Source organism: Arachis hypogaea, chromosome 4 (genome assembly GCF_003086295.3).
Source record: "Arachis hypogaea cultivar Tifrunner chromosome 4, arahy.Tifrunner.gnm2.J5K5, whole genome shotgun sequence".
NCBI lineage: Eukaryota > Viridiplantae > Streptophyta > Magnoliopsida > Fabales > Fabaceae > Arachis > Arachis hypogaea.
The window spans coordinates 75639211-75647793 of NC_092039.1; the positions used below are offsets into that span (position 1 = coordinate 75639211).

The 8583-nt window shown below is 38.0% G+C and overlaps 1 non-coding gene across 1 annotated transcript; it reads left to right on the plus strand.

The window, feature by feature from the left end:
- Positions 1 to 2918: 2918 nt before the first annotated feature.
- Positions 2919 to 3022, plus strand: LOC112798518 (small nucleolar RNA R71). The gene has a single exon (XR_003200128.1). It is a non-coding gene; the product is annotated as a small nucleolar RNA R71 (small nucleolar RNA).
- The last annotated feature ends 5561 nt before the right edge of the window (positions 3023 to 8583 follow it).

The window sequence follows — 8583 nt, forward strand, 5'->3', positions numbered from 1 at the left end:
GGCTAGGACTTCCCAACCTCTTCTTTGGATTTCATGTCGGATTTCCGGATACTCATTCTTTTTGAGCTTGAAAGGGACCTCAGGGATCACCTTCTTCTTTGCCACAACATCATAGAAGTGGTCTTGATGGCTCTTGGAGATGAATCTCTCCTTCTCCCATGACTCGGAGGTGGAAGCTTTTGTCTTCCCTTTCCCTTTTCTAGAGGATACTCCGGCCTTAGGTGCCATTGATGGTAATGGAAAAACAAAAAGCTTATGCTTTTACCACACCAAACTTAAAATTTTGCTCGCCCTCGAGCAAGAAAGAAAAGAAGAGTAGAAGAAGAAGAAGAGAATATGGGAGAAAGGGGAAGAAGTAGGTTCGGTTATGTTGGAGAAGAAGGGGTTGTGTTGTGTGAAAAATGAAGTAGAAGGGAGGGGTATTTATAGGGAGAGGGAGGGTGGGTATTCGGCCATTTTGGGTGGGAATGGGTGGGAAAGTGAATTTGAATTTTATGAAGGTAGGTGGGGTTTATGGGGAAGAGTGGGTTGATGTGAATGGTGAATGGGGAAATTGGGAAGAGGAATTGAGGTGATTGGTGAAGGTTTTTTTGGGAAGTGTGATGTGGGAAAGAGTGAAATGAGATTTGGATTAGGAGAGTGTGATTAGGATTAAAAGAAAAGGTGGGAATATGGTAGGTGGGGATCCTGTGGGGTCCACAGATCCTGAGGTGAAAAGAAATAGCATTCCTTCACCATATAGGCATGTAAATTGCCTTCGTGCATCATTCTGGCGTTCAAACGCCCATTGGTGCACGTTCTGGGCGTTCAACGCCCATGTAATGCATGTTTCTGGCGTTGAACGCCAGTTTCATGCTTGTTGCTGGCGTTTAACGCCAGCTTGTCTCCTCCAGGCACATTCCTGGTGTTCAGCGCCAGGATGTTGCTTGTTTCTGGCGTTCAGCGCCAGAATGGTGCTCTGTTCTGGCGTTGAACGCCAGCCAGATGCATCTTACTGGCGTTGAACGCCAGTCTGCGCTACCTCCAGGGTGAACAATTTTTTTCTTCTGTTTTTGACTCTGTTTTTAATTTTTTTTTTGATTTTTTTCTCGTGACTCCTCATGATCATGTACCTAATAAAACACAAAATAACAATAAAATAAAAATTAGATAATTAAAATTGGGTTGCCTCCCAACAAGCGCTTCTTTCATGTCAATAGCTTGACAGTGGCTCTCATGGAGCCACAAGATGATCAGGTCAATGTTAGTGTGTAGTCCCAACACCAAACTTAGAGTTTGGATATGGAGTTTGAACACCAAACTTAGGGTTTGGTTGTGGCCTCACAACACCAAACTTAGAGTTTGACTGTGTGGGCTCTTCTTGACTCTGAACTGAGAGAAGCTCTTCATGCTTATTCTCTTTTGTCACAGAGGGATGGCCATGTGCCTTAAATACAAGGTAGTCCCCATTTAATTGAAGGACTAACTCACCTCTGTTGACATCTATCACAGCTCCTGCTGTGGCTAGGAAAGGTCTTCCTAGGATGATGCATTCATCATCTTCCTTCCTAGTGTCTAGGATTATGAAATCAGCAGGGATGTAAAGGCCTTCAACCTTTACTAACACGTCCTCTACTATTCCATAAGCTTGTCTCAATGACTTATCTGCCAATTGCAATGAGAACAAGGCAGGTTGTACCTCAATGATTCCCAGTTTCTCCATTACAGAGAGTGGCATAAGATTTATCCCTGACCCCAGATCACATAGAGCTTTTTCAAAGCTCATGGTGCCAATGGTGCAAGGTATTAAGAACTTGCCAGGATCTTGTTTCTTTTGAGGTAGAGTTTTCTGAATCCAGGTATCTAGTTCACTAATGAGCAAGGGAGGTTCACTTTCCCAAGTCTCATTACCAAACAACTTGGCATTCAGCTTCATGATAGCTCCTAAGTACTGAGCAACTTGCTCTCCAGTCACATCTTCATCCTCTTCAGAGGAAGAATAGTCTTCAGAGCTCATGAATGGCAGAAGGAGATTTAATGGAATCTCTATGGTCTCTGTTTGAGCCTCAGATTCCTCTGGATCCTTAATAGGAAACTCCTTCTTGCTTGAAGGACGTCCCAGGAGGTCTTCCTCACTAGGATTTTCGTCATCCTCCTCCCTAGTGCATTCGGCCACTTTGATTAAATCAATGGCCTTGCACTCTCCTTTTGGATTCTCTTCTGTATTGCTTGGGAGAATACTGGGAGGAGTTTCAATGACTTTCTTACTCATCTGGCCCACTTGTGCCTCCAAATTTCTAATGGAGGATCTTGTTTCATTCATGAAACTGAAAGTGGCCTTTGACAGATCAGAGACAATATTGGTTAAATTAGAAGTGTTTTGTTCTGAATTCTCTGTCTGTTGCTGAGAAGATGATGGATATGGCTTACTATTGCCCAGCCTATTGCGTCCACCATTGTGAAAGCCTTGTTGAGGCTTTTGTTGATCCTTCCAGGAGAAATTTGGATGATTTCTCCATGATGGGTTATAGGTGTTTCCATAAGGTTCACCCATGTAATTGACCTCTGCCATGGCAGGATTTTCAGGATCATAAGCTTCTTCAGAAGCTGCCTCTCTAGTATTGTTGGATGCATGTTGCAATCCATTCAGATTTTGAGAGATTATGTTGACCTGTTGAGTCAACATTTTGTTCTGAGCCAATATGGCATTCAGAGCATCAATTTCAAGAACTCCTTTCTTTTGAGGTATCCCATTATTCACGGAATTCCTTTCAGAAGTATACATGAACTGGTTGTTTGCAACCATGTCAATGAGTTCTTGAGCCTCTTCAGGCGTTTTCTTCAGGTGAATAGATCCACCTGCAGAATGGTCCAGTGACATTTTCGAAAATTCAGAGAGACCATAATAGAATATATCTAATAGGGTCCATTCTGAAAATATGTCAGATGGACATCTTTTGGTCAACTGCTTGTATCTTTCCCAAGCTTCATAGAGGGATTCACCATCTTTTTGTTTGAAGGTTTGAACATCCACTCTTAGCTTGCTCAGCTTTTGAGGAGGAAAGAATTTATCCAAGAAGGCAGTGACCAGCTTATCCCAGGAGTCCAGGCTATCCTTAGGTTGTGAATCCAACCATATTCTAGTTCTGTCTCTTACAGCAAAAGGGAAAAGCATGAGTCTGTAGACTTCAGGATCAACTCCATTCGTCTTTACAGTCTCACAGATCTGCAAGAACTCAGTTAAGAACTGATAAGGATCTTCAGATGGAAGTCCATAAAACTTGCAGTTTTGTTGCATTAAAGCAACTAGTTGAGGCTTAAGCTCAAAGTTATTGGCTCCAATGGCAGGAATGGAGATGCTTCTTCCATCAAACTTGGACGTTGGCTTTGTGAAGTCACCAAGCATTCTCCTTGCATTATTATTATTATTATTTTCGGCTGCCATGTCCTTCTCTTGTTCGAAAATTTCTGAAAGGTTGTTTCTGGATTGTTGTAATTTAGCTTCTCTTAATTTTCTCTTCAGAGTCCTTTCAGGTTCTGGATCAACTTCAACAAGAGTGCCTTTTTCCCTGTTCCTGCTCATATGAAAGAGAAGAAAACAAGAAAAGAAAGAGGAATCCTCTATGTCACAGTATAGAGATTCCTTTATGTTAGTAGAAAAAGAAAGAGGTAGAAGGATGAAGAAGAATTCGGATTTTTAGATGAAGAGAGGTGAAGAGAAGTGTTAGTAATTAATTAATTAAATAGAAGAAGAGAAGAGAGAGGGAGAAAAAATTCGAAAATAATTTTTTGAAAAAGGGGTTAGTATTTTTGAAAATTAGAGATAAATGTAATTGATAATTTGAAACAATTAATTAACTAAAAAGAATCTTTGAAAAGAGAGAGATATTTTTTCGAAAATAGAAGAGGGAAAAGTAGTTAGGTGGTTTTGAAAAAGATAAGAAACAAACAAAAAGTTAGTTAGTTGATTGAAAAAGATTTGAAATCAAATTTTGAAAAAGACAAGAAGATAAGAAGTTAGATAAGATATTTTGAAATCAAATTTTGAAAAAGATAAAATTTTTGAAAAAGATAAGATAAAAGATAAAAAGATAAGATAAAAATTTTAATAAAAAGATATTTTGAAAAAGATTTAATTTTTAAAAAGACTTAACTAACAAGAAACTACAAGGTAAGATTCTAGAACTTAAAGATTGAACCTTTCTTAACAAGAAAGTAACAAACTTCAAATTTTTGAACCAATCACATTAATTGTTGGCTAATTTTCGAAAATTTGATGTAAAGATAAGAAAAAGATTTTGAAAATATTTTGAAAAAGATTTTTGAAATTTTTGAAATTTATAAAAAAATGAAAAAGATATGATTTTTGAAAAAGATTTTGAAAAGATAAGATTTTTAAAATTGAAATTTTGACTTGACTTGTAAGAAACAACTAATTTTAAAAATTTTTGACCAAGTCAACCCAAAATTTCGAAAATTTGGAGGAAAATAAGGAAAAGATCTTTTTTTTGATATTTTTGAATTTTTAATTATGAAAGAGAAAAACAACAAAAATATTCAATGCATGAAATTTTTAGATCAAAACAATGAATGCATGCAAGAATGCTATGAATGTCAAGATGAACACCAAGAACACTTTGAAGATCATGATGAATATCAAGAACATAATTTTGAAAAATTTTTAATGCAAAGAAAACATGCAAGACACCAAACTTAGAAATCTTGAATGCATGGAAAATATGAATGCAAAAGTGCACATGAAAAACAACAAACAACACAAAACAAGAAATCATCAAGATCAAACAAGAAGACTTATCAAGAACAACTTGAAGATCATGAAGAACACTATGAATGCATGGGATTTTCGAAAAAATGCAAGAAAAATTTTAAAAGTATGCAATTGACACCAAACTTAAAAATTAACACAAGACTCAAACAAGAAACACAAAATATTTTTTTATTTTTATGATTTTCTTAATTTTTTTTGGATTTTTATTAATTTTTTTTCGAAAATAAAGTTTAGAAAAACGAAAAAGAAAAGAAAAATTTTGAAAAAGATTTTTGAAAAGAAAATTACCTAATCTGAGCAACAAGATGAACCGTCAGTTGTCCATACTCGAACAATCCCCGGCAACGGCGCCAAAAACTTGGTGGACGAAATTGTGATCCATATTCTTTTGTACTTGTATGAAATCATTATTGTGGCACCAGTTGAATTCACAACTCCGTTCAACTAACCAGCAAGTGTACTGGGTCGTCCAAGTAATAAACCTTACGTGAGTAAGGGTCGATCCCACAGAGATTGTTGGTATGAAGCAAGCTATGGTCACCTTGTAAATCTCAGTTAGGCAGATTAAATCTGTTTATGGGTTTTCGAAAATAAAGATAAGAAAATAGAAATAATAAAAGGGATAGAGTACTCATGCAGATTCATTGGTGGGAATTTCAGATAAGCGAATGGAGATACTGTATGGCTCAAGGACGCCTGCTCTCCCATTGCTTCAACTCAATCCTTCTTACTCCTTTCCATGGCAAGCTGTATGTAGGGTATCACCGTTGTCAATGGCTACATCCCATCCTCTCAGTGAAAACGTTCCTATGCTCTGTCACAGCACGGCTAATCATCTGTCGGTTCTCAATCAGGTTGGAATAGAATCCCTTGATTCTTTTGCGCTTGTCATCACGCCCAGCCTTCAGGAGTTTGAAGCTCGTCACAGTCATTCAATCATAGAGTCCTACTCGGAATACCACAGACAAGGTTTAGACTTTCCGGATCCTCATGAATGCCGCCATCTATCTAACTTATACCACGAAGATTCTGTTGGGGAATCTAAGAGATACACATTCAAGCTCTTGTTGCATGTAGAACGGAAGTGGTTGTCAATCACGTGCGTTCATAAGTGAGAATGATAATGAGGGTTACTTATCATCACATTCATCATGTTCTTGGGTACGAATGAATATCTTGGAATAAGAATAATAGGGATTTGAATAAAAGACAATAGAATTGCATTAATACTTGAGGTACAGCAGAGCTCCACACCCTTAATCTATGGTGTGCAGAAACTCCACCGTTGAAAATACATAAGTAAAAGGTTCAGGCATGGCCGAATGGCCAGCCCCCATGGTCTAAGAACTATGCGTTCAAAGATCTGATCCTAAGATCTAAAGTGATCAAAAGATATATAATACAATAGATAAATGTTCTATTTATAATAAACTAGCTCCTAGGGTTTACATGAGTAAGTAATTGATGCATAAATTCACTTCCGGGGCCCACTTGGTGTATGTTTGGGCTGAGCTTGATCAATCCACGAGCTGAGGCTTCTCTTGGAGTTGAACTCCGAGTTATGACGTGTTTTGGGCGTTCAACTCCGGATCATGACGTTTTTCTGGCGTTTAACTCCAGACAGCAGCATGTACTTGGCGTTCAACGCCAAGTTATGTCGCCAATCTCCGAATAAAGTATGGACTATTATATATTGCTGGAAAGCTCTGGATGTCTACTTTCCAAAGCCGTTGAGAGCGCGCCAATTGGAGTTCTGTAGCTCCAGAAAATCCATTTTGAGTGCAGGGAGGTCAAATTCCAACAGCATCAGCAGTCCTTTTGTCAGCCTTCTTCAGAGTTTTGCTCAAGTCCCTCAATTTCAGCCAGAAATTACCTGAAATCACAGAAAAACACACAAACTCATAGTAAAGTCCAGAAATGTGAATTTAACATAAAAACTAATGAAAACATCCCTAAAAGTAGCTCAAACTTACTAAAAACTATATAAAAACAATGCCAAAAAGCGTATAAATTATCCGCTCATCAGGTATTGAAAGGAAGAGATTGTTACCCATGGAGATCGGTCGAACGACCTCCCCGGCAACGACGCCAAAAATTTGATGCGCACGAGAATTGCGTCCGAAGAGAATTTCTCAATGAAGTTGCGTTGCAAGTATAGTTGTACCAACAACAATCCTCGAGGATCAAATTTAGAAAGGAATTGGTTGTCACAAGTTCAACCCCAATAAAATAACTGAAGTGTTCAAACCTCGGGTCGTCTCACAAGGAATGGACAAACATGTGCTTCAACATTGGTTAGAAATCCGGGGATGTAAGTCATGAACAAGAAAGTAAACTAGGAATCTTAGCAGACAAGTAATCTTAAAGTGCAAGGAACTAATTCAAATAACTAAGCAAGATGTGAGCAATTCCAAACTAAGAAGACAACATTCAATATAATTTTACTTTCAACTAAACAATAGCTATAACTAAAGCAAGGCAATAAATATTTTTGGATTTCCAAATAAGAATGATAAAAGTGACTCTTAGCTAGACATGGGAATTTGGGTCACTATCCTTGTCTAATAACCATATCTTGACAATTATGAGGAGCCAAACCCACTAAGTCTACTTCTATACTTGAAGTACATCAAATGGTTTGGCCAACATCAACCCATAAGGTCTAACCTCACTACTAATTAACCTAGTAGTAGGCTAGTGTCAATGGCTATCAAATTGACCACAAAGGGTTCCCAAATCATCAAATCCATTGGACTCAATGACTCAAGTTTATCCAATTCCCTTAGCCTAAGCCAAGAGTGAAAAGAAGTACTCCATAATCAAGGTAAACAATTCATCAAACACATGGTAAGCATTAGCAAAAGACATGTTCAAATTGCAATTGGATTGAAATTAACAAATACCCACTAACAAATATCAACTTACAATCACTCAAACAACACAATTAATCATAAAAATTATCAATGTAACATCAACAAGTCAAGATTCACAACATTCATGCAATGGGTATAAAGTGACAATTGACAAGAATCCATAAAACTAACACAAGATCTAAGCAAAATTATACTAAGAGATTCAAATTAAACAATCAAAACTAGTAATTAACAAGATCCAATTTAGAATTTAACCAGGGAAGATCAAATTAAAGTTAGATCTAGAGATGAACAAGGGTTTCTCTCTCTAGAATAACAAAGAACAAAAAACTAGAAAATGTGTCTTAGTGTAAAATGATTGATCCCCCTTCTCCCTAGCATCCTTGGGTCTTTTTCCATGCAGAAATAGCTTGAAATTAGGCCTAATGAGCCTCAGAAATCGTCAGGCACGATTTTCTTTAATGAGGTCACTTGCAGCTTCCCGCTCGTGGGCGCCATGCGTGCGCACGCGCCGATTGCTTTTGTGATCCACGCGTGCGCGCCAAGTGCACGTGCGCGTTGGTTGGAATTCTCTGGCCTGCGCAGATGCGTCCATCCTTGCGTGCCGCTTCCAGCTATCCTCATCCATGCGTGCGCGTGATGTGCACGTGCACGTCGGTGCTGAAGTTCCCAAAATCCAAATCTTCATGTTCCTCCCTCTTGTGCATGCTTTCTTTCTCTCTTCTAGGCCATTCTTACCCTATTAATTCTGAAATCACTCAACAAATACGTCACGGCATCGAATGAAAATAAAGAGAATCAAAATATAGCAATTCTAAGGCAAAAAAGCATGTTTTCCATCTTGGAGCAATATTAGGAAGTGAACACAAGACCATGCATTTCTTGTGAATAAGTGCGAGAAATATTGACAAAAACCCCCAAATTAAGCACAAGATAAACCAC